The sequence below is a fragment of the Trachinotus anak genome, unplaced genomic scaffold (assembly GCF_046630095.1).
Source record: "Trachinotus anak isolate AG129_WGS33_773 ecotype Australia unplaced genomic scaffold, CSIRO_AGI_Tana_v1 ptg000014l, whole genome shotgun sequence".
Classification (NCBI taxonomy): domain Eukaryota; kingdom Metazoa; phylum Chordata; class Actinopteri; order Carangiformes; family Carangidae; genus Trachinotus; species Trachinotus anak.
Genome location: NW_027273865.1, coordinates 1,050,774 through 1,073,815, shown reverse-complemented (window position 1 = coordinate 1,073,815; position 23,042 = coordinate 1,050,774). Strand labels below are relative to the sequence as shown.

The window sequence follows — 23,042 nt, the reverse complement described above, 5'->3', positions numbered from 1 at the left end:
ATGCTCAAACAAAGACTTCCCCGCACACAATGGGACACAGAGATACTTGTGACTGATTTCCATCTATTCACACAAAGTGGAGCAGAAGTTGAGGTCCTCCCCTATGTGTGTGTGTGTGTGTGTGTGTTTGTGTTTGTGTGTGAGTGTGTGTGTGTGTGTGTGTGTGTGTGTGTGTGTGTGTTGGCATTCAGCTGTGGGTGCAGGCTGAGGATTTCCCTCTGGTGAATGAATATCAGTGGAGTGAAGCAGGAGCAGACTCCCACAACCCCCATGGCTACTTACCATTCAATACCCATGGTTCTGTGTGTGTGTGTGTGTGTGTGTGTGTGTGTGTGTGTGTGTGTGTGTGTGCATGAATGTGTGTGTGTGTATCCATAAGACCTTAAAAAGGCCAAGGGCCATCCCCTGTGCAGCCCCTCGACCCCTCCCACCCCTCTTGGTCATGCAGGCCCTTTGTGTTTCCCTGCTTTCCCTTTTCAGTCTAACATCTGTATGCTAATGCAGCTCAATGGGAATGGACTGGAATCAGCCTGGGAGAGAGGGTGAGGGGCAGCTTCCCTGTATGTGTGTGTGTGTGTGAGTGTATGTGGACAGAGATGGGTGAATAAAGTGATCTGGGAGAATTTAGCAGCAGGAAGGGGTCTGTATTGGCCTTACAGAGAGAGGGGAGAAAAAGAAGAATTATTGGTTAACGGGTACCTCAGGAGGGGATGGATGGGGTTGGGGCAAAGTTTAAAGGAGGTGTTTAAGGGGCTGTGTATGTGTGTGTGTGTGTGTGTGTGTGTGTGTGTGTGTGTGGAGGAGTGTCTCTGAATTACAATTCTCCTCAAATACTCGATACATAAAAAGGACAGCAGGGTTATGTTAAAGTTAAAGTTGGTGTGCAATCAAAATGTCACCAAAAGGCACAATCACTTAGCCATACGTAGCATCACAACTAGCTTGGGAATGATTCATGGTTCTAACCAGTTAATTTAACATTTCTGTGGAAAAAAAACAGATCTGACATAAATTATTATTCAAAGCATAGTATTTTGGAGGGATCTTTGGATGACATGGTGGGTAGTGCTTTTTTTTAGCCCCAAATACTAACTGAACATCAGTAAAAAGAGGATGTCGGCGATTGTAATTGTATTTCATATGTCAGCTTTCATTACTGCAGCAGAGCCTGGTCATATACAGCACCCACTAGTTTGGGAAACACTAGTTGGCTTTCATTCTGAGCAGGAGTAAACCCGTTAGACCAGCAGAAAGAAGAGACCCACTGCTGCTTCCACCATGAGATCACTACTTGCTGGAAGTGTTCGGCCCTTTTGCTGAATTTTTTTTTAAACTAATAATAAAACCTACTAAAGTTCCAGGTGCTGTGGGGAACACGTAACATGTTTCCACCACTGAAAATAACAAACAAAATGAGTCATTGCCAGCACACACACAGCTTCATAACCTTAAATTTGTCAGCATAAACGTTCACACAGTCATTTGTTCTCAGTTCCCTCTTGTGTTCCTGTTTACTGTCGGGTTGTGTTACTGATGTGGCCTTGAGAACTGTGTGCTGACTGCTACCACTGGTGGTACTGTGTCTGATTATTAGTTGTTTACAGTCTGTCTGACTGTACTTCCATCTGCACTGTGCCACTTTCAATCCTAACCAGAATTATTCTGCTCCAGAGGTAACACTGGGAACACAGAACACACACATGGACTCATGGAGAACAAGAACTTTAAATAGAAATATTTTTCAAAGCTTATTTGTAGTTAATATGAGGCTTCAGCAGTCGACAAATAGAACGGATATCTTCCATAGTTCTGTTTTTCTCTCTCACTATACATATAATTAAATAATGGAGATTTAAATCCTAAATTTAATCTAAATTCTTAACTCAGCAGCCAAACACACTCATGGTCTTCTTTCTACTATGGAACTCAAATACTACTCTGACAGGTGGTTCCAACACAGTTGCACTTTAGAGTAATAATAATGCATCGTCATGCATGCAGAAATGCTAACCCAGACAGAGGGTTTGTAGATATTATCAAATGAAACATTTTAGCCAACAAATTCCCTCACAACTCCACATGCAGAATATAATGTAGTAAGTGAGTGAACATATTTAGATTTTTCATTTTTCACCGCTGTGTAAGAGTTGCATGTTCTGAACTTTAAATGATACACATCTCAAGCAATAGCTGCATGTTACACAAAGGTCTTAGTTGGCAAATAACGTAAATATTTGAATATTTTCTTCATCCACGTGTCTTCATCCTATTGACAACCTGTGGCTGAGTACCAGCAAGGTAGAGATGTAGAGAGGTGACGCCCTCTAGTGGAAGCTTTAGTAAATTACATAAACATGTGTGTGTGTGTGTGTGTGTGTGTGTGTGTGTGTGTGTGTGTGTGTTTGTGTGTGTGTGGGCGTGTTTGTGGGTGTGTGGATGTGTGGGTATGGTCATAGTTATTTTCACAGCACACTTTTCACAGCACCAAATAACAGACATTGAAGATTCTAAGAAAAACCAAATCGAGGAAGTGTTTTATCCACAGAACGTTACAGTTTGCCTCTCAAGAGCAACTATCTCAGCAGAGATACTTGATCATATACACTCACACACTGATGGCAGTGAGCCACCGTGCAAGGTGGTGGTTATGTTGGTCTGTCTCAGCTCATCCTCAAACTCGCTTTTTACAGATGAACCATGAGCTGAAAACATGAAGCCGAATGAACTCAGAGGTAATTCGTTGACTGGATAGTTTTGGCGCCTGTCACCCTTCGCCATCAGTGCTTCATGAACTCATGTGGCAAAAGCAAACTCGGATGACTGACAACATCAGTTTGATGGTGCCTATTTGTCCTCTGTGGTGTTTCAAAATGCTCACAGAGGAAAAACAAATAACTACCATTATTTGTCAAGACTGTGCTGACCCTATTTTTTACTTATCTTTTAATGAGGAACTGCTAAAATACAGGGAGGATTTCACAAGCTCATTGCATCTTTGTTTTACCTCTTATAGAAATCTGATAGAAATCCTGACAATGCACATACATGTTATTATGGTAACTAAATGATTTCCATACACTGCATATACAGATAAATCATAAGATCACTGCCATGAAAGTTCACAGCTAGAATTTGAATTTAATAGGGGTTGAGCTCTTCAGTTCATACTAAACTCACATATCCGTGTTACTTAGCAGCTGACTAGCTTAGCTGCAATAAACTGGAACTTGTTGGGTAAGAGAGATAAGACCATGTGGTGACCTCCAACTGTCACATGCAATGTTACTTTAAGCAGCAGAGAGAAGTAGAGGTACTAAAAACAGGAAGAGGCAGCAACAATCCAAATCTATAACCACTAGTATAACCTGCATCAATGTTAAAATCAATACTCTAATGCTGGGCTCAACAGATGTGAGTCAGAAGAGATAACTGCTCTGTTGATCCCATGTAGTGTGTCATTGTGGAAAATGAGGCAGCTTTAACAAAACAACTTGTTTCCGCTGCCCGATTGAGGCACAAACACAAGAAGAAATCAGTTTTTTAATGACAAGTTGAAAATATAAGCTGACATGACTATCCTGGGAGGAGTAACAACACTGCTGACATACAGAATTAAACATTTCCATCTAATGTGTTTGAGACCAGCTTCCTCAGAACAGAGTCTTCCTGCTCCAAGACTATAGTCAAATGCACTGGGGAGCCATTGACATTCACCACTAATTGAGGAAGTGACAGAGAAAGAGTTTGGTACAATTGTAAAGACTTTGACAGACACTGGCACACTGACAAAAACAAACATGTCTCTCAAAAGTTCAGAAAGTGTTCAGGCCCTTTTACCTTTGTCACATTTTGTTAAGTCTTATTCTAAAACGATCTAAACGTAAAAAAAAAAAGAAAAAAAAAGAAAAATCAATGTCCTCCCATTTCTCACTCAGGATGCAAACGCTCATCTCCAGCATCAATGTCCACTAACCCATCAGCTCTAAATAAATTAGAGCTGTAAAGATAATTTCTGGGAGATGTGGTTGAACAACCACATTTCCCAGACTCAGCCTCTTCTTCTGTTACCACCATGGACGTCATTAGGAATCAGATTTACTGTGGGTTACTTTGACTTCATTCAAACCAGCTGATATGACACAAGTATGAATTCCTAACAAACTAACCACAAATTTTCTGTTAGGTCTTTTTTGACCATCATATCAGCCGATCAACCCCAAGTGTCACATGATTAGAATTTGTGGCTACACCTAGCAGAAAAGTGAAACTAGTGGCCTGTAATGGCTTACGGCCCCCTCCCACTGTCTTACCAACCCCCTATTATCACCACGGTTCTTATGACAGACTACACAGTCACCCTTACAACCTTACAAATCAAACCATACAAACAAACCTTACAAATCAAACTTTACAGCAATGAAAAAAACCTCATCTTCTGCATCCGATCTTTCCACCAGACCATTATTTTTTTCCCCTCCCTTACTGTGGCAGTACTTGACTTGCCCTTGTCTCAAGAGGTGGATTATGACCCTGGCATTTTCCTGTTGTCACTCAATAACAGTTGGACATGACATTCTTATCCTCCAGACACACAGGATGTTGATGTAGAGAGGATGTCTGTGACGTACATGCACACACACAACACAAGCTTCCTTTCAGATCTGCCACAACCTCACACACAGTCTATGTGTGCAGAGACAAGACTCATGCTGGTTTACAGTCCCCTTCTGTGCACTTTCAATGTTGTGCAGTTGTTTTACTCTGTCTGTTTTTTAACTTTGTTAAAGGGGCTATATGTAAGTGTTCTCTCCCACTGAATGTGGTTTTTTTAGCCAAGAGCAGGAGGTGGTGGTTGTCGCTTGACAAGAGTTTCAGCCATTGTTTTGTTTACAAGACAACTGAGGTTGTTATACACCCTCTGAGCAGCGCTAAGGCTACATCCACACTACTTTTCATTTGAAAAAGGCATTTTAAAATGAAAACCATCTCCATCCAGACTAGCATTTTAGCGTCCATACTACCACACCTATGAAAACGCATACATGTGACCATTCATGGACACTGGGAGTGCAAGCCGGTGTAAACAGGAAGCTGATTGTCTACTCTCAGATGTACTCAGCTAATTAGTTGCAGAAAATACTACAAATGAGTAGTAAAGGCTGTTGTAGCATTAAGCTACAGGATTTCAATGAATGACAGCTGCTAGCAAAGACAACAAGGTCATAATGCTTGTAATTCATGTTTTCACTACTGGTAGCCCAGGCTGATAAGAGCCAATCCAAACTAACCCAACTGTTGTTGATAGATTTCAAATGGTTCATGTGCGTCTTACTCCCAGCCTGATGATCTCTGCATGTTGTGGGATAAATGCAGTGATAGAGCACTTGCAGGTATTATTAACATGCAAATTTAATAGCAATGAAATTGCACAAATAGTCATGTCTCATCACACCAAACCGGTATATGGTATTCAAATGCAACATTATCATTGTTTGCTGGTTAGCTGCATCATGTTAGCATGTTTTGGTTTTTTTTAAGATATTTTTTTGGGCATTTTTTGCCTTTATTGACAGGACAATAGAGAGTGACAGTGAAGGGGCAGAGAGGAAATGACTCGCCTGCTAAGAGCATCAGCTCATGTGGTTACGTAACCACATGTAACCCTACACTCTAAAAAGTAACTCAGAGGATCTGTCACCACCACTTGATTTAATATATGGATTCAGGTTAAAAATTCTAATTAATTCATTTAGATAAACCTTCCAAGTTTCAAAATTTATTTTTATGAGTTGTGATGAAATAATAACGTTGGTAATTACATCAACTTAATTTTGCATGTTATTTAAACTCAAATGTCATTGTTAATGGGTGTAAAACAAAATTTAAGTTGTCATAACTTGACAAAATTGGCATGATAACTTTATTTTCCTCTGGATTTCAAAATACCTCTCCCGTCCACATTCACGCCTGGACATGTTCCAATGCCAAGACCGCTTTTTCAGAGTCATTCTCAGCAAACTCCACATTTACAACATTTCATGGTGAGTAACATTTAATTTACATCTACTAGTTCTACTGCGGTAAAGAATTTACTGTTGTTTCATTGAGTTTCACTGAGATTTGTGCTCAACAAGAGAGAACTGCTGGGAAAAGCATTATTCACATTTAGCTTGTATCACCGTGTGACCGTTCTAAAATTCTACCTAAATTATGTAGCAGCCACAATTTTTAAATATATTTTGTTTGTTCACATAGAAGGCTTGGGGTTTTTTTTGTGTAAACTGTTGCTAATATCATTCTGACAGTATCACACATGTATACGTGACTTGTACATACTTAAGATTTTGCATCTATAGTTATTACATAGATACTGACAAAAAAAACAGATTCATGTCTTTGTTTTAAGTTTGCCGATATTGTGTTAAAGATGGGCTGTGAGTGCAAACTGTTTAAATTTGAATCCTCTGCACAAACAGTGTTGTTAAAACATTACAGGTTACACCATGGTCATGGTGGGGAACGTCTGCCATGTATTCACAAAGACTGTTTTTGTTCCTTTAAAACATGGGGTAGCCTAAGATCACATCTGTCAAGAAAGCACTCTCATGAAACTCAGGAAAAAGTCAGATCTGCGGAAAGTCTCTCGTTCACTTGCCAGTGTTGCACTAGTGCAATATCCTCAGAGAGAGAGTTTTTTGAACACCTTGGTCGACATTTGAAAAAACACGAGACTGTGACATGTGTTTTTAAGAACTGCAATTTCAGCACTAATATTTATGGTACATTTGCCTCCCACAGAAGCCGGAAGCATACACCACACACACTGCAAGACTATAAAGAAGACCTGCTAAAGAGGTATGCAAATGCAGATGACTGCAGTGATATGGGTGTTCAAGATGTTGAATTTTCAATTACTGATGATGGTAATGATGATGAGGATGTGAGAGATCTACCAAACCTCATTGAAAGAAGGTTAGCATTGTTGTTTCTAAAACTGGAGAGCATATTTAATGTATCAAACAGGTGTATTGATCAAGTTATTGAAGAGTTACACTTCATCTCCCATTCAGCATCAGGTCCCATCATCAAAGACATTTTGCAGTCCTGTTTGAGGAAGCACAATTGTGAGATTGGTGATGCTGTTGTGTCAGACGTGGTCACAGAGCTTTGTGATGCCAACCCCTTTACCTCTACCCACTACGGTGGTCCACTTTCTTCTGCCTACAAGAGAAGGGTATTTTTTAAGGAGCAGTTCAGTGTGGTTGAACCAGTGGAGTATGTACTCAGTAAGGAAGAAAACAGGAGCTTCCAGTATATCCCTATTCTCAAGTCATTGCTTCAGGTTGATCCAGGATTTTATCTTCCCTGATGGTGAAGCTCAAACTAACAATGCCACTCCGTACAGGGCATTTTCTGATGGCATTTATTATAAAACAAATGAGTTGTTTTCTGGCGATTATTCTACCATTGCTATTATTCTCTATGTGGATGACTTTGAGATATGCAATCCTCTGGGCACATCAAGGAAGAAACACAAAGTCACTGCTGTGTACTGGGTGTTAGCTGGTGTTCCTGCACTGCTCAGATCTTCACTGACCTCCATCTTCTTAGCAATTCTCCGCAAGGCTGACGATGTGAAAAGATTTGGTTATAGCACTGTGTTGGAGCCACTGCTTAAGGATCTTGTGAGCTTGGAAGAGGAGGGTCTGTATATCCCAGCATTAGGCAGAAGAGTCAAAGGAACAGTCTTTAGTGTTATGGCAGATAATCTTGGGGCCCATTCCATGGGAGGGTTTGTTGAAAACTTCTCCAGTTCTTATGTGTGCAGATTTTGTCTTGGTGAACGGTCAGAATTTCAGGTGGAAGAAGTGAGAACAGCAGCATTTCATCTCAGAACCAAAGAACAACATCAAATCCATGTCCAGACTGTGCAGGAGAATCCTGCTGTGACACATGTCTGTGGAATCAAAAGGCAGTGTGTACTTACAGAGAACCTGAAGTACTTCAGTGTTTTGTCAGGTTACCCACCTGATGTGTTGCATGATCTCTTTGAGGGCATAGTCCCTCAGGAACTGGCTTTGTGTCTTCAGGTGTTCATCAAGAGTAAATACTTCACTCTTGATGAGCGCAACAAAAGCATAAAAAGATTCCCCTACAAATGGTCGGATAAGACAGATGCTCCACAGCAGGTCCCTCTAAATTTTGCAGCAAAGAAAAGTGTCGGAGGGAATGAGAACTGGTCATTGCTGCGATTCCTACCCTTCATAATTGGATCAAAAATCCCTGAGGGTGAACGAGCTTGGGAAGTTCTTCTGGTGCTCAAAGACATAGTCGAGCTTGTTGTAAGTCATGTTTACACAGAAGAGAGTATATGTTACCTAGACAGTAAGATCTCTGAACACAGACACAGGTTTCTCCAGGTCTTCCCACAGGAAAAACTTATCCCCCAACATCACTACCTGGAACATTATCCTCAGCTGATCAGGGCATATGGTCCACTTGTGTTGCTGTGGACCATGCGTTTTGAGGCCAAACACAGCCTTTTTAAGCGTATTGTAAGGCACACTCATAGCTTTCGAAATATTCTGCTCTCACTGGCTATGAAGCATCAGCGGATGATTGCATACAACCAACATGATCCCAGTGTTGTGAGACCTGTGTTGCAGGCCACACAACTGTCAACTGTAGATGTCACTGTGCTAAGAGAAGACATCCAGAAAGCTCTACAAGTGAGATACGTATCCAGATAGCCAACAGTGTGTTGTACAGTGGCACAAAGTATGCAGTTGGAATGATTCTGGCTAATGGCTCAACAGGTGGACTCACAGATTTTGCAGAGTTGATTCAAATAGTTGTTGTGAAGGGCACACTTCTATTCATTGTGAAATGCTTGATGGCTTGGTCAGTTGAGCATCTCAGGAGTTTTGTCCTTGAGACAACATGCACTGTGAAAGTGCTAGAGCCTACAGAGCTGTCTGACATGTTCCCTTTAACACCTTACGTGCTTGGTGGGAAAAGCATGGTAACCCTGAAACGGTACATTTATGTTCCATAGATTCCTAACATGTCCTTTGCTTGTCAAATACAGAAGTCATAGCTGAAACAAAAAGACAGCAACAGCTTTTGAGCTATATTTACAGGGTTCTCTAATAACTAATAACTATCACCTTTTGATGATGAGTATTGATCCTGTCAGCCTGATTTCTTTTCCTCTCTAATCCAGGGAGAGTGTTGATCCCTCCATTACTGGATATGTGGCATTTGTATTTTGCTTATGCGTTTTTTTATTGAGCTTTGTTGTTATGGTACTTACTGAAACATTTCAAATATTTTGTGTGTTACAGGCGATGTCACAACCAGCCCATCTCCGAGTGATACTTTCAGACCATGATATCAAGAAACTGTCATTACCATCTGGAATCCTAGAATCAGTCGGAGAGCTTCATTCACTTGTTCAAGATACATTTGGGATTTCTAGGAATTTCTGTTTGCATTTCAAGGATGCTGATTTTGAGAATGAATTTTTCTCCTTGCTTTCAACAACTGACATCATGGACAAGGGCACTATCAAAGTTGTGTATGTTGAGGAATCTCCAACAGTAACTCTCACCTTTACAGATGTTACTGATAGTTTACCTCTGTCTTCTGATGATGTCTGCTCATCTGCATCCTCCCATGACACTTTACCTGTTTCACCGAGATCAATCACTGAAAGTCCTACCAAGCGGTCAAAGGGATGGCCTGCGGAATTTCCGATCCCTCGTTTCTCTGTCAGTACAGAAATTCTGCTTCAGTCAGGCAATGAAACGTTTCATTGTTCTGGGACTCTGTTTGGTACCAAAGATCTCATCGCGCTACTTCCAGACATTCTTGGAAATTTAGCTGAGACCATTTTTGAGTACGCTGCTTATCCATCAAGTGCCCAACTAAGTCAAGTAGCAGAGGCCTTGGTCAAAAAACATCCCTGCCTCAAAGAATCTGGGTCCTTCAACGGGTGTTATGGATGGATCCAGCGCCTCAAATATAAAATGAACAACTTCAGATTCAAACTTTGTGGGATTGGCTGCCCAGAAATTGTGGTGAACTCACTCAAGAGAAAACCGTCACATGAGCAGACTCCTGCTAAAAATGTCTCGTTTCAAGATGGCGGCGCGCACGGGTGCAGCGGCTCTCTGCTCTCCAGTTTGGTGCTTGTTTTATTGAGTGCACTTTTTCTTCCGAACGACGCAGTCACATATAGTCGTCAGGGCCTAATTGGCCTGTGCTCCAGGCACAATTTGTTCGTCTCTGACGACTTCCAACGTAGACACAACATCCCGGAGGACATACCAGAAAACCACAAAATGGACGAACTGGAGCTACAGATGGCCACGACGAGCTTCGTGCGGAACTGCAGCATTATTCTTATCACGGAGTCGTGGCTTCACCCGCAGATTCCCGATGCTGCAATCGAGCTAGCAGGCCGCACGCTACACCGGCAGGACAGGAACCAGGACTCGGGTAAGAGCAGAGGAGGGGGGCTCTGTGTTTACATTCATAACGAGTGGTGTTGTAACAGCAGGATCATTGACACACACTGTTCTCCGGATTTAGAGGTTCTGGCAGTCTTGTGCAGACCTTTTTATCTCCCGAGGGAGTTCACGGTAGTCATTGTGATAGCTGTTTACATCCCACCGGATGCTAATGTTAGCACGGCTCTCAGCCTCCTGTTCAACACCATTAACGAACAGCAGCTCGCCCATCCTGGCGCGGTTTTTATTGCTGCCGGTGACTTCAACCAAGCGTGCCTAAAAGCTGTGCTACCCAAATTCGCCCAGTTTGTGGCTTTTGCAACCAGAGGGAACATCAAACATGCATACAAAGCCACACCCCTCCCCCACCTGACTGGATCTGATCACCTCTGCATGTCCCTCACCCCCACCTACACCCCCCTGCTGAGGGGAACAAAACCTGAAAGAAAGACAATAAGGACCTGGCCCGAAGGAGCCCTCTCTCAGCTACAGGACTGCTTCTCCACAACTGTGTGGGACTTATTCTCCAGCCACAACCTCCAGGAGTACATGGACACCGTACTCTCCTACATCAGGAACTGTGTTGACATTGTCACCGTCAACAAAAGGGTCAGGGTTTTTGCGAACCAAAAACCCTGGATGAGCAGTAAAGTGCAATCCCTCCTGAGAAAACGCAACACTGCCTTCAAGTCAGGGGACAAAGCAGTGTACAGCGAGGCCAGGGCAGACCTGAAAAGAGGCATCAGGGAAGCCAAGGTGGCCTACAGGAAAAGGATTGAAGACCACTTTGCTGAAAACAACCCTAAAAGGATGTGGCAGGGGATAAACCACATTACAAACTACAGAAGCAAGAACCAGGCGACGGCTAGGACCGACGCCTCGCTGGCAGAAGAATTGAACCAGTTCTTTGCCCGCTTCGAGGCGGTCAGGCCCTCAGCTGTCGCATCGCCCCCATCCCCCGCCAGCACTAGCACACTGACACTTCAGGAGCAGGAAGTGAGACATGTGCTTAGGACAGTGAACCCCTGGAAGGCGACCGGACCCGACGGAGTACCCAGCAAGGTGCTTAGAGCGTGTGCGGACCAACTGGCAGGAGTGTTCACCACAATTTTCAACCTGTCCCTGTCTTTGGCCATCGTTCCACCCTGCCTCAAGACCTCCACCATCATCCCCATCCCCAAGAAGACAGCAGTGGATAGCCCCAACGACTACAGGCCCGTTGCACTTACGCCTGTGGTCATGAAGTGCTTCGAGAAACTGGTCTCTCAGCACATCTGGACTTGTCTGCCTCCCACTCTGGACCCCCACCAGTTTGCCTACAGGGCAAACCGATCCACCGAGGACGCTATTACCATAGCGCTCCACACCGCACTGAGTCATCTGGAGCACTACGTGAGGATGCTCTTCCTGGACTTCAGCTCGGCTTTCAACAACATCATCCCGGAGATCCTGATCCAGAAACTGTCCCACCTGGGCCTCTCCACCCCCATCTGCTTCTGGATTAAGGACTTCCTGACAAACCGCTCACAGACTGTCAGACTTGGCCCCCACCTGTCCAGCACCATCACACTCAACACCGGCTCTCCACAAGGATGTGTTCTGAGTCCCCTACTGTTCACACTCTACACATCCGACTGCTCCCCGACACATCTCTCAAATACCCTCATAAAGTTTGCAGACGACACAACCGTAGTTGGACTCATCTCAGGAGGGGATGAGTCCAACTACAGAGATGAAGTCAAAAGACTGACTGCGTGGTGTTCGGTAAACAACCTCCAACCGAACACCACAAAAACTAAAGAACTCATCTTGGACTTCAGGAAGGGCGGAGAGGACCCGGCCCCACTTTACATCCACGGGGACTGTGTGGAAAGAGTCCACACCATGAGATTCTTGGGTGTACAGATTTCCGACAACCCCTCCTGGACTGCAAACACCTCGGCGGTGGTGAGGAAGGCCCAGCAGCGCCTCCACTTCCTGAGAGTGCTCAGGAGGAACAACCTGGAGGAGAGGCTGCTGGTGACCTTCTACAGAGCCACCATAGAGAGCATCCTGGCGTACTGCATCACAGCGTGTTACGCGGGGTGCTCAGCAGCTGACAGGAGAGCACTACAGAGGGTCGTCTGCACAGCCCAGAAGATCACTGGCTGCTCTCTGCCCAGCCTGGAGGACATTGCCAACTCTCGCTATCTGAGCAAAGCTGGAAACATCATCAAGGACCCCTCCCACCCCGGTAACCACCTGTTTGACCTGTTACCGTCGGGCCGAAGGTACAGGTCACACAAAACTAGGACAAACAGACTCAGGGATAGCTTCTTCCCGAGGGCTATCACTGCAGTCAACAAAGACAAAAAGAAATCCGGATGACCGGTCGATCACACTGCATAACTTCCAATTACCTGTGCAATAAAACTGGGCCTAAAGTGCAATAATCGGGTTTTCATTCATACCACGTGTAAATATATCTGTACATATGACTTGCCTTTTTATACCTCCTCTATTTTTAATTATTGTGTTCTCTTTAGGTTCTTATTTATTTCATTTAATTAGCATTGTTTGCACCAAGGGAGCAGCGCTCAAATTTCGTTGTACTATGTATAATGACAATAAAGGCGATTCTGATTCTGATTCTGATTAAAAAGCCAAAAAAGGCTGAGGTAAATTACCTACCTCCTCATCCACAAGGTTAAACCAGTGAAAGTTTGGAGAAGGAGAGAATGGAGCTTGTGTGTGAAGTCATGAAAAGGGATAACTGCCAGGTGGTTGCAGAGAAAATGGCCAAGTGTTTCTCTCTTCGGAGGCAAGAAATCATATATGAGGCACCTGCAATCAGGGACTTCATGCAGCGCTGGCCTGCATTATTTGATGCCACACAGGTAAAAAAAGTTTTCTGTTATATTTACGCTTATGTTTTCTCTCTCTCTCTCTCTCTCTCTCTCTCTGAATGCTATAGCCCATATTGTATAAATGTGTGCAAGATTTGATTTTTATGTTTGTGTGGTCCACAGATAAACAACGAGTTCAAGAGAATAACAACTGTAAACCTTGAACCTACATTCATGGCCAAACTTGACCATTGCACCCAGAAAGTGATGGATATGGTGTCATCAAGAGGAGGAGCTTCAGGATTAAGACTCAGGCAGCTGAAGGACATGCTTCTTGTGGTATGTTAATTATTTAGACTTTGCGTATATTTGAAATGCACTCTATATGGACAGTCACCCATATAGATTATACTTTAGATACTTCATGCTGAACCCTCCACCCCTTTTCCCCATAGAACAATACAATTGAAATGCGCAGAGAAGTAGCCATTCGCTGCCTTATTGTATACCTTGGAGAGAAGGAAGATGACCTGTTCAAGGAGTTTGAGGTAAGTACTTTAATATTTTGAAAGAAAATTAAATACTTACTAAGCATAGTGTAAATGCAACGGCAGAAACCTGCTACTGTACTACTGTATTCCTTGAATACAAACAAGAATCTCTATTTGAAACAATAAACCTCATGCTGAGCAATTGAAAACCCTAACAGAAATTTACTAAAGACAGGCCGAGTTGGTCATTGAACATGTTTAGTTGTGTGATAAAAGAGAAACGTGTGTATGTATCTTATCTTGATTTCTCACATATTGTTTGTTTTTTTACAAGGACAATGAAGAGTTTAAGGCCAGCCTGGAAAGTCAGGTTATAAAAATTGCCACCATTGGCTGCATCTGACAACTGGATGGCAACCATCGTGGTGGAGGGAACAAAAGTCCTGGAGGAAAAGGACATCCCAAGGTGCTGTGCTTTGCTGATGGGCATTATATATGCGCTCAACCTGAGCTACAGCAAGAAACTTAAATACACTTTTGAAGTTTTTCAGAGGTTGTTCCTCGACCTTGATGGACAGAAAGCCAGTGTAAAAGTGATGAGTCTCAAGAACAGTATTTTCTAAAGATTCCACCTGTTTCAGAACAGTGTTCCATTTTCCTCAGGTCACATTGTTTTGTATTTGGAAGACAACTGAAGAGACAATGAAAACAGTTGTGAATGTTTCTCTTTCAGGTTAATTTTGTTACTCTTTATGTCCGACAAATCTTGTCTTGACAGTTAACCAAACATATTGTTTAAACAAATACATATTTTAGCCCAAAGAGAATGTATTTTTTATGTTTTGGAAATGAATACTGTGGGCTTACTCATGCAGCTTAGTATATTACAAAGTTCCATGGCTTTCGCCATTATGTCTATGGAGATTTAGATTTTGAGGTGGTCACACTTCTTCAAGATGCATTTGCGGGTCTTCAAAATCTGTTGTATTGCACTTTTCGATACACGTAAGGAATGTTTACAAAAGTCTTACATATATAAAAATTTTGTCACTGTTTTTTAAAGGCCTGCCAGACTTGGCTGTAATGGCACAATTTATTTAGTTTTTTTTATTATTATGCTTCATTTCTTAAGGGAGTATGGCCAGTTTATTTGCAACTTGAGAAGCAGTCGGAATTAGAGTTTCTGAGTTGAGTTGCTTTTTGTTTTGGCATAATTATAATGTCTCTAAATACTCAGCTACAGGTCATAATAAAAAAATGATTGTACAAAATCAATGGTTGAACGTGTCTTTCTTAAAAGCTACAACATGAACACAAGCAAGAAAAACCTACTAAAAACGGAAGAAAATTCTAATTGGAACAACTAATTTTTTTTTAAATGGTTGCTACTTAAAAAGTTTTGTACATTAATTTAGTTATTAACTAGACAACAGGTAAAAGTACTTTAAAATAATATGATAAAGCTAGTTTTAGCAACATAATTTTTATGAGTTATCAACTTAAAAACTTGCCTTTAGTCTAACAGCTATTAAGTAAAGAGTAATCAAAATAATCTTTGACTGAAGGGGAAAAGCTAATTCCCCCAAAGTAATGAAGTTTGTTATTTCAATGTAATTTCAAACGAAGTTGTCATAACTCAAAAAGACTAATGCAAACTGTTTTATTTATATATATATATATATATATATATATATATATATATATATATATATATATATATTTATTTTATTTTTTTTTCAAAACAAACAACAAAAAGATTTTAAAGGTGTGTGCATGCGTCTTCTCATTAACTATCTATATTCTACTTTGTACTTCGATGTACACTTTACACAGCTCTATTTTTGAGATTCACATCTGCTCAGGTTAAGTATGACCTGCTACAAATTCAGTATTTATTTATGTGTTCATTTCAGCAAGGACATCCTAGTTTGTGAAGGGTAAAACACAGCGGCGCATTTCATTCTCAGTTAAAGATACATATCATCGTTGCCATGTTGTGTTAAAATATACTGTCTTATTTCTCCTGCCCCGAGCCCCACAGATCACTGTACCTTGACTGTTTCTTTGATTATTGTGGCAAATGTGTGATGAGCAGTGCTTTTACACACTCCTCGTCTTCATGCTCTTACTTAAAACATCTAAATCTAAATCAAAACTTCAACTATTACACACACTTAAGAAATCAGGTGCCTTGGCTATCTGCCCAAATATTTTCATCAGGTATCTGCCCAAACATTTTCTCACGGGATTCAAATATTTTCCATTTTCAGATTCTGTTGACGTTAACAAAACTAACACACATGTTAACAATATGAAAGTCATAAAAATCATGTCAGTACATGTCTGTCCCTCTGTTATAAGAGAGCATCAACATCAGCTTCCTCAGTGGCTTTGCCAAATGCCACATCAGCCCACGGTCATTGCAGGGCTGATGGGTTGAATTAAAAAATTAACCAGCAGGGTGGTAGTGTATTCACAAAGAGAGTTTGGCAACAACTCACTTTTCTCATGAATCCTCCCTCCATATTCTGTACTTTCAGTCATATTCTCGTTGCGACTTTACTTTTTTACTTGAGTCTCAAGCAATGTTCCCTCTCAGCTGCGCGCTTGCGCAATCGCGCACTGCTCACACATTCTCAGCGCACAAGAAAATCTATACAGCGCATAAAATAAAATTCAACATAAACTGTAAATTAATTAGAGCAATAAAATTTTTTTCTGTAACTTTTTGCAGTGTAACGCAGTGAGTGACAGATGTCCAGCCAATGATATGACACACTTCAGTAATGCTACGCAGCCAATCATAGCATTGACATTGCTTGCGTAGGTGCCCTTCCCATATGCGCCACGGTGCCGTGCAAGTTAGCTAGCCAACAACAGTCCATTTCATTTTAACTGGGCCAAATCACTTATAATAAAAGTAAACGAATGGAAATTTCTGCTGTAATTTGATTCTTTTAATAAGCCATGTAACTTGCTATGATCCCAGGTGTTGATCAGGTGTGATACTGGTGTGTGGCCACAGCGTGCACATCTGATGTTGCTCACAATGGTCCTCAGTGTGCTCAGGGAGCTTGTGTGTGCCCAGACACATGAAAAATTAAAGGGAACATTGGTCTCAAGTCTGAACATAAGATCTGCATATATCATATTTTTCATTCTCAGCAGAAGGAGGAGGAACTGAAACAAGACTAGGCCAAAACCTAGTGTATGGTTGAACAGACTGTAACAGTTTGTGCACATCTAGTTGCTGGGACGTGTGTGCATGTACTGTAGAGAAGTATAAACTAGTGTTAGAAACAGCTGTGTATGCCACCATTATTTATAATATTCAGTGCAGGAGCCTAGAACGGTCATACTTGCAAATATTGTTTTTATCCTGTTATAGAAAAAACAATGTTTTCTGCCGATGATATCCTGTTATCTTGGGATAACAAAAAATCGTTTTCTCCTGATAATATAATAATAATCGAGATGACGGGATACGGGATAAAAAAACTGTTTGAAGTTAGTATAGTATTGAGTATGGTATTTCTCGACTTCCGTAGTTCAGTTATATCTGATTCATAAAGGAAGATTTAAGAGGAGGAAAGGAAGATAACCTTGTTTGGTTAATATCCTGGGCCACAATGAAGGACTGCCTACTCAACTGAGGTATTCTACTGCAGTAGGGTGGGCCATACTCAATTTTTTTTTTTTAATCAATTAAGAGGGGTGTTCAAATCATGTATTTTGGTGTGTAGAAGACAAATCTGAATTTAATTTTTAAATCTGATAACCCTAACCTACATCAATTTGCAGTTGATTATTTTTAAATTTCGGGTTATTTTGCTGTTCTTCTGGAATGATTTGAATTGTATTTGTGATACCATCTAGCTCAGAAATGGTAAGAAAATTACTATTTTGAGGAGGTTTATCAAGTGAAACATTAAATTTTATATGATTAGAGGATATTCTGGAGTGAAAGTCTTCTACCTCATAAGAGCCACCTGACAGTTAAGGCTCCCACATAGTAGGGCGGACTGTGCGCGTACTGCGCGGACTCCACACGCACTGTCCGCGGAAGTTTGAGGTTTCATAGTCGAGCATACGGTGTCACGTTAAAAACAGGTCGATGTGAAGGTTTCTCACCGAGTAGTCTATTGCGTGACACTGAGTACACGTACGCGGAGTCCGCGTGGTCGTATAAATTGAGCTTTGCGCAGACGGGTCCGGGTTTCATATTGTGTTGAGTTGTGCAGTAGTGAAATGGCTCATGTTAAGACAAGGACGAAATCAAGCTCACATTTGAGTATTCTTGTTGGCAACGGCCAGGAGCTGTTGGTGTCTGAACTGCCAACTGTGAGGGATATCCTGAGGTATGGCATCTACTTGAGGGAACAAAGTGAAGATGACTGGAGGAAATACCCAGTGGATCAGCTGGTGGGTGACATCTATGATGGAGTGCTTCCTGCAAGGATAGCTCTGTTGGAGATAGGACCAGTGAACCACAGCCGTTGGCTCACCACAGCGAACAGACTTCTCAGGCTCTGGGTGTCAAAGCACGGACTTAAAGGAAAGAACCTGAAGAATCTGCGATTCATTGTGGAATTTATCATTGGAGTGTACTATCCATGTTGGTTCAATGTGAAGGTCAATCACTCCTGAATCGAAGGGCCTAGGCACATCCTGTTTCAGCTGGACTGCCTCAAGTCCCAGAGGAAGGAGGTGCTGGACATTGTGATGCCAACTGTGGAAAGATCTGCTTGGTATGCCCACAGTGAAGCCCTCATCCAGACACTGTTGTGCTCTGAGGATCAGAAGGAGAAGATTGAGGGAGTGGAGAGAATCCTGGCTATCAGGGGAGACGGGGACCCAGACACTCAGTTGGGGGACTCCTCTGTCAGGACCAGAAGGACACCGGACATCAACTGTGATGCTTCCACCATTGGTGACTTGATCAGCTGGTCAGAACCACCTCTCACTTGCTCCCTAAGCACTTCAGAGGTGAAGAACTTCATCAACATCCCCATGAAGGTGCCCAACTGGCCTTGCCACACACAGAGCATTGAGAGGGTTGTGAAAATGGCGACTGAGGCTTCTGCCAAATACTTCTCACAGGAAAAGAGGGATGGAGGGATCAGGGTCCAAGAGACCAGCAGGAGACTGATGTCCAAAAATGAATCAAAGCAGGACATGTTCATGCATTAACCTGTTAATAAATATGGAAATTTGAATTGGATTTGTCCATTAATTTCCCTAACATCTTCTTATATCTTACAAAGGGTTTCGAAAGGGTAGAATTAGTTATTTAAATACAAAATTGATGTAGGTTAGAGTCATCCAATTGAAAAAATAAACTCATATTTGAATTCCTCATTAAAAAAATACATAATTTAGACACCCCTCATGTTAGGATTTCCTTTAGATTCAAGTTTTCACATGAGTATAGCTCGCCCTACTACTGCAGTCTAATTAGTCCCACTGCAGTTTCATAATGAATCAAATTATTTTAATATTTCAAATGGATATAACCTTGTTTTGCTGTAGTTGCCCCACTCTCTCGCTCTCCATCTCTCTCTCACACACACAAACACATTGACAATGAACTGAACTCTACTGAAAATAGTGCAGGTTGTTGAAGTTGTTGCAGAAATGCTGAAAGTAAAAGTGTTTTGAGTTGTGGAGGCAAATCAAGGCGACTGACAAATCCAGTTAGATGAAGAGAGCTCAGGGTATGTTTAAGTCACCGTTAGGCAGGTACAAGCTTAAGAGACTTCCTCTGGGATTTCATCAGCACCAGAAGCATTTCAGAGGTGCCTGTCCCAGGATTTGGAAGGACTGGAAGAAGCGATCCATGTGATGGATGCCATTCTGAGCAGAGCCAGCCTAGAGGATATATCAGGAGGAGGAGTTGAATATGAGCTATATATGTCAGCAGTTACCAGGGTAACACTTTGCAGTAATGGTACATGAATAATCATAAATTCATGCATGAGTTACATTACTTCATCCATTGATATCTCTCGAATCATCAGGAATTACCATGAGTTACCTACAATGTGGTAAAGACCACATTTTGACCACATCATAATCATGCTTAATAAATCATAATTCATGATGATGTGCTCACCTTAGTTCATGCTTTAATGAATGTGTTGCTCATGTGTGAGGTAATGAATGAAAGACTTTGAACTTGATTCCCGATGATTCATGAGGTATTAACGCATGTATTAACTCATGTATGAAGGTATGATAATTCATTTACCCTGACCATAACATGTTACCATTACCAGTTCTCAGGAGAGAAACAATTCAAAAATGTGACAGAATGAGGAACTGAGACTGATCAGAAAAGCAGTACAGAATGGAGGGCCTGAGTCAAGGAGCCAAGTTCCAAAGTCAATACAATAGTAATTTTGCAGGGACTGGTGTTCAATGTAGAGGGCTTGGGGGCAGAAATGTGCAGTGTGCAGCAAAAACAAAATTCCAGTAGGTTTGTGTGTTAGGAATAATGGGCGTTTGCGAATTGACGTGTAAACTATAAGACATCACATAAACCATCATACATTTAAATTATCAAAGAGACTCCAGTGTTTTTCTACCGAGTACCACTGGAGGCGGCGGGAGCTCCTGCTGAATCATTTCAGCAGAAAATCTGTGCCATGCTCTCCAAATCAGAATGTCAAAGCTCAAAGCTTTGAATATTTAGGTGATGTACAGATCGACCTCTGGTGGTGCTCAAGAACCTGCTCTTTTGCCCTCTGACCAGATAAGACTACAAGACTTTTTTTAATTTTATATTTATGTTTTTTAAATTTAGTCCATGGCTTCCCTCAGTCTCCACAGTTAACATATACAAATGAGAGCTCTGCAGAGCAGCACTTCTCACTGACCTGCCTTCTCTAATGGCAACCAGGTAACGATAGTGTTTGTCCTAAGCCTCTGTATTGTTTGTCACTGTTGTGAAATTAAACTATTATTAAAAGTGGCTCCTTACAGACAGCCTAGGTCAGGCAATAGCCCTCCAATAAGCTTAACAACAAGACTAGGTCAAAATACGTATGGACCTATGGTCAAATCCTGATTTTCTTACCACGACATCAGCTTACAAAATCACCGAGCACATAGGTTAAAGACAGAGACTGAGCTGTGAGTTCGGCTATATTCACTTATAAAATGGTCACTCAGAGAGAAAGTTAAAAGAGACAGAATATCTTTCTTATTGTGTCTCTCACACAGAGCACTGTTTGTCCTCAAAAAGTAGCCAAGGCCTTTATCCATCCTAGCACAGACCTTTCTTAGAGGCTCCCTCTGTTTGATATGTAGAATTGATCCTGGCGAAGCCTCATTTTGATCCACTCCCATCTATCCTGTTAAAGTTACTCCATTATGTGTTGATACAAAGTCAACACTTCCTGTGACCATTTAAAATTAAAAGCCCTCTAGCATTTCAGTAGATTGAAACTCTTATTTCTTAATGAGGCTTTTATTGCTGTGATGTGGTAATGAATATACATAATATCCTGCTGCTGGTACATTTTTGGAAGATTAACCGTTAATTATCATGCACAAAACTTTGTTCATTAACCAATAGCAGCATAATGCTCCCTTCAGCTCAACACTCAAAACTCAGAACAGAACTAGTTTAGAGGATAGTTTGATTGGTTTTTTTTTTTTTTTTTTTAATTTTATTGAGAGACCAGCTTTTTTCAGTTATATGTAAAGATTTCATGATATTGAATTATTATTTTATAGACCACAGGCAAACACATTATACATATGAAAACAGCCTAAAGCACAGTGTGTCATTGTTTTCTTGGTTGTTGCCTGTTGTGATGAATGTAGAAAAGGTCAATGCTAAAGACCATTCTCTCTGTGTAAATCGATCATTTTATTTGCAGATGTGCAGTATTAAAATGAATTAATACATAATATTGCTGTTTACACTGGAGTCAACAGAGAGCCAGTTGCTTTTAGCACATAAAGTTAAAGGCTGCCTGTGGCGTGGCAGTGTTAGCTTAATGTAGATCAGGGCTCATATTCACAAAGCATTTTGTCTTACCACTTAGAGTCACACTAAAAGTCTTTAACCACAGGCTTTCTCATAAACCCTCTTCACAGAGCTGCTGAGACCAGCTTTCACTTAGAAACAGCAAAAACTCCTAAGCTAAGAGTGAGACTCTGTTGCTGTGGCCGACGTCAATTCCCATGGACATCCTGCAGTAATAATAAAAAAACACTGAGGAAAAAAACAAATACAAATGAAATTCAAATGGATTACATTCTGTTTACAAAAGTAAGGCATTCTCCAAAATGCATAAGGTTTGTATAGACCCACAAAAATTTAATTTTACAATAAAAACTTATATTCAATTCCCTCAATGAAAAAAAAAATAATAATTTTTTTAAAAACTCACCTGTCATTGGATACCCAACTAAGCCTAACTGGCAGCCTATTAGTCATCTGTTGTAATGTAGCTGTGGTCCTGGCTGTGGGTTGAGGTGTGAGAGACCATGTCTTACATGGATACCCACTGTCCCTCACAAAGTGACATCCAGCTGGAACATGATTCCTTTTATAATGGCAAACAGCTTCCTCCATGTGTAGATCCTCACCACTTCGCAACAATGTCTAGAATTGTACAGGTAGCATCGAATACAACCTTTGTGTTGATCGCGTGATTTCTTTTTTTTCCCTGTTTACAAGTATGTGCCACTCTTCCTGGATTATTAGAAGGTAAGCCTGTAGAAATTACAAATAGGGTTTATTACACTTAAAGAACTTGGCTATGTCGAGAAAACTGGCTGCTGTGTTTATTTTGGGCAACAATGTTGATATACTGACGGTTAAAATATGAGATTTGATATTATCTGCTAACAACCTAACTTTACAATGCAATAAGAAATATTAATGCTATTGATACTACACAGAAATGACCCATCTGTCTGACCCAACTATAACAACTTGTCATTATACTCATTACTGTGATTTCTTGGCTATATATACTGCATAATTACCACATAATCAATGGGCTGTAAATCAAAGAGTTACCATACATGAATTAGAGAAGTTTTATTGGGAATTCAGCTGTATTAAAATAATGTATATGTGAGCACAAAGAGTGGGAGAGAAGTAGGACCAGGACTGAAAGTAGAAGACTGTGAGGGACCGAGCTGTAAGGCGATGAGGGGTCACAGGTATTTTATCAATAAGAGGTTTATTTACTCCAAAT

General features: G+C 41.3%; 1 pseudogene; it reads left to right on the top strand.

Moving 5' to 3' along the window:
* Positions 1–12,574: 12,574 nt before the first annotated feature.
* On the top strand, positions 12,575–15,386 carry LOC139631970 (uncharacterized; annotated as a pseudogene).
* The last annotated feature ends 7,656 nt before the right edge of the window (positions 15,387–23,042 follow it).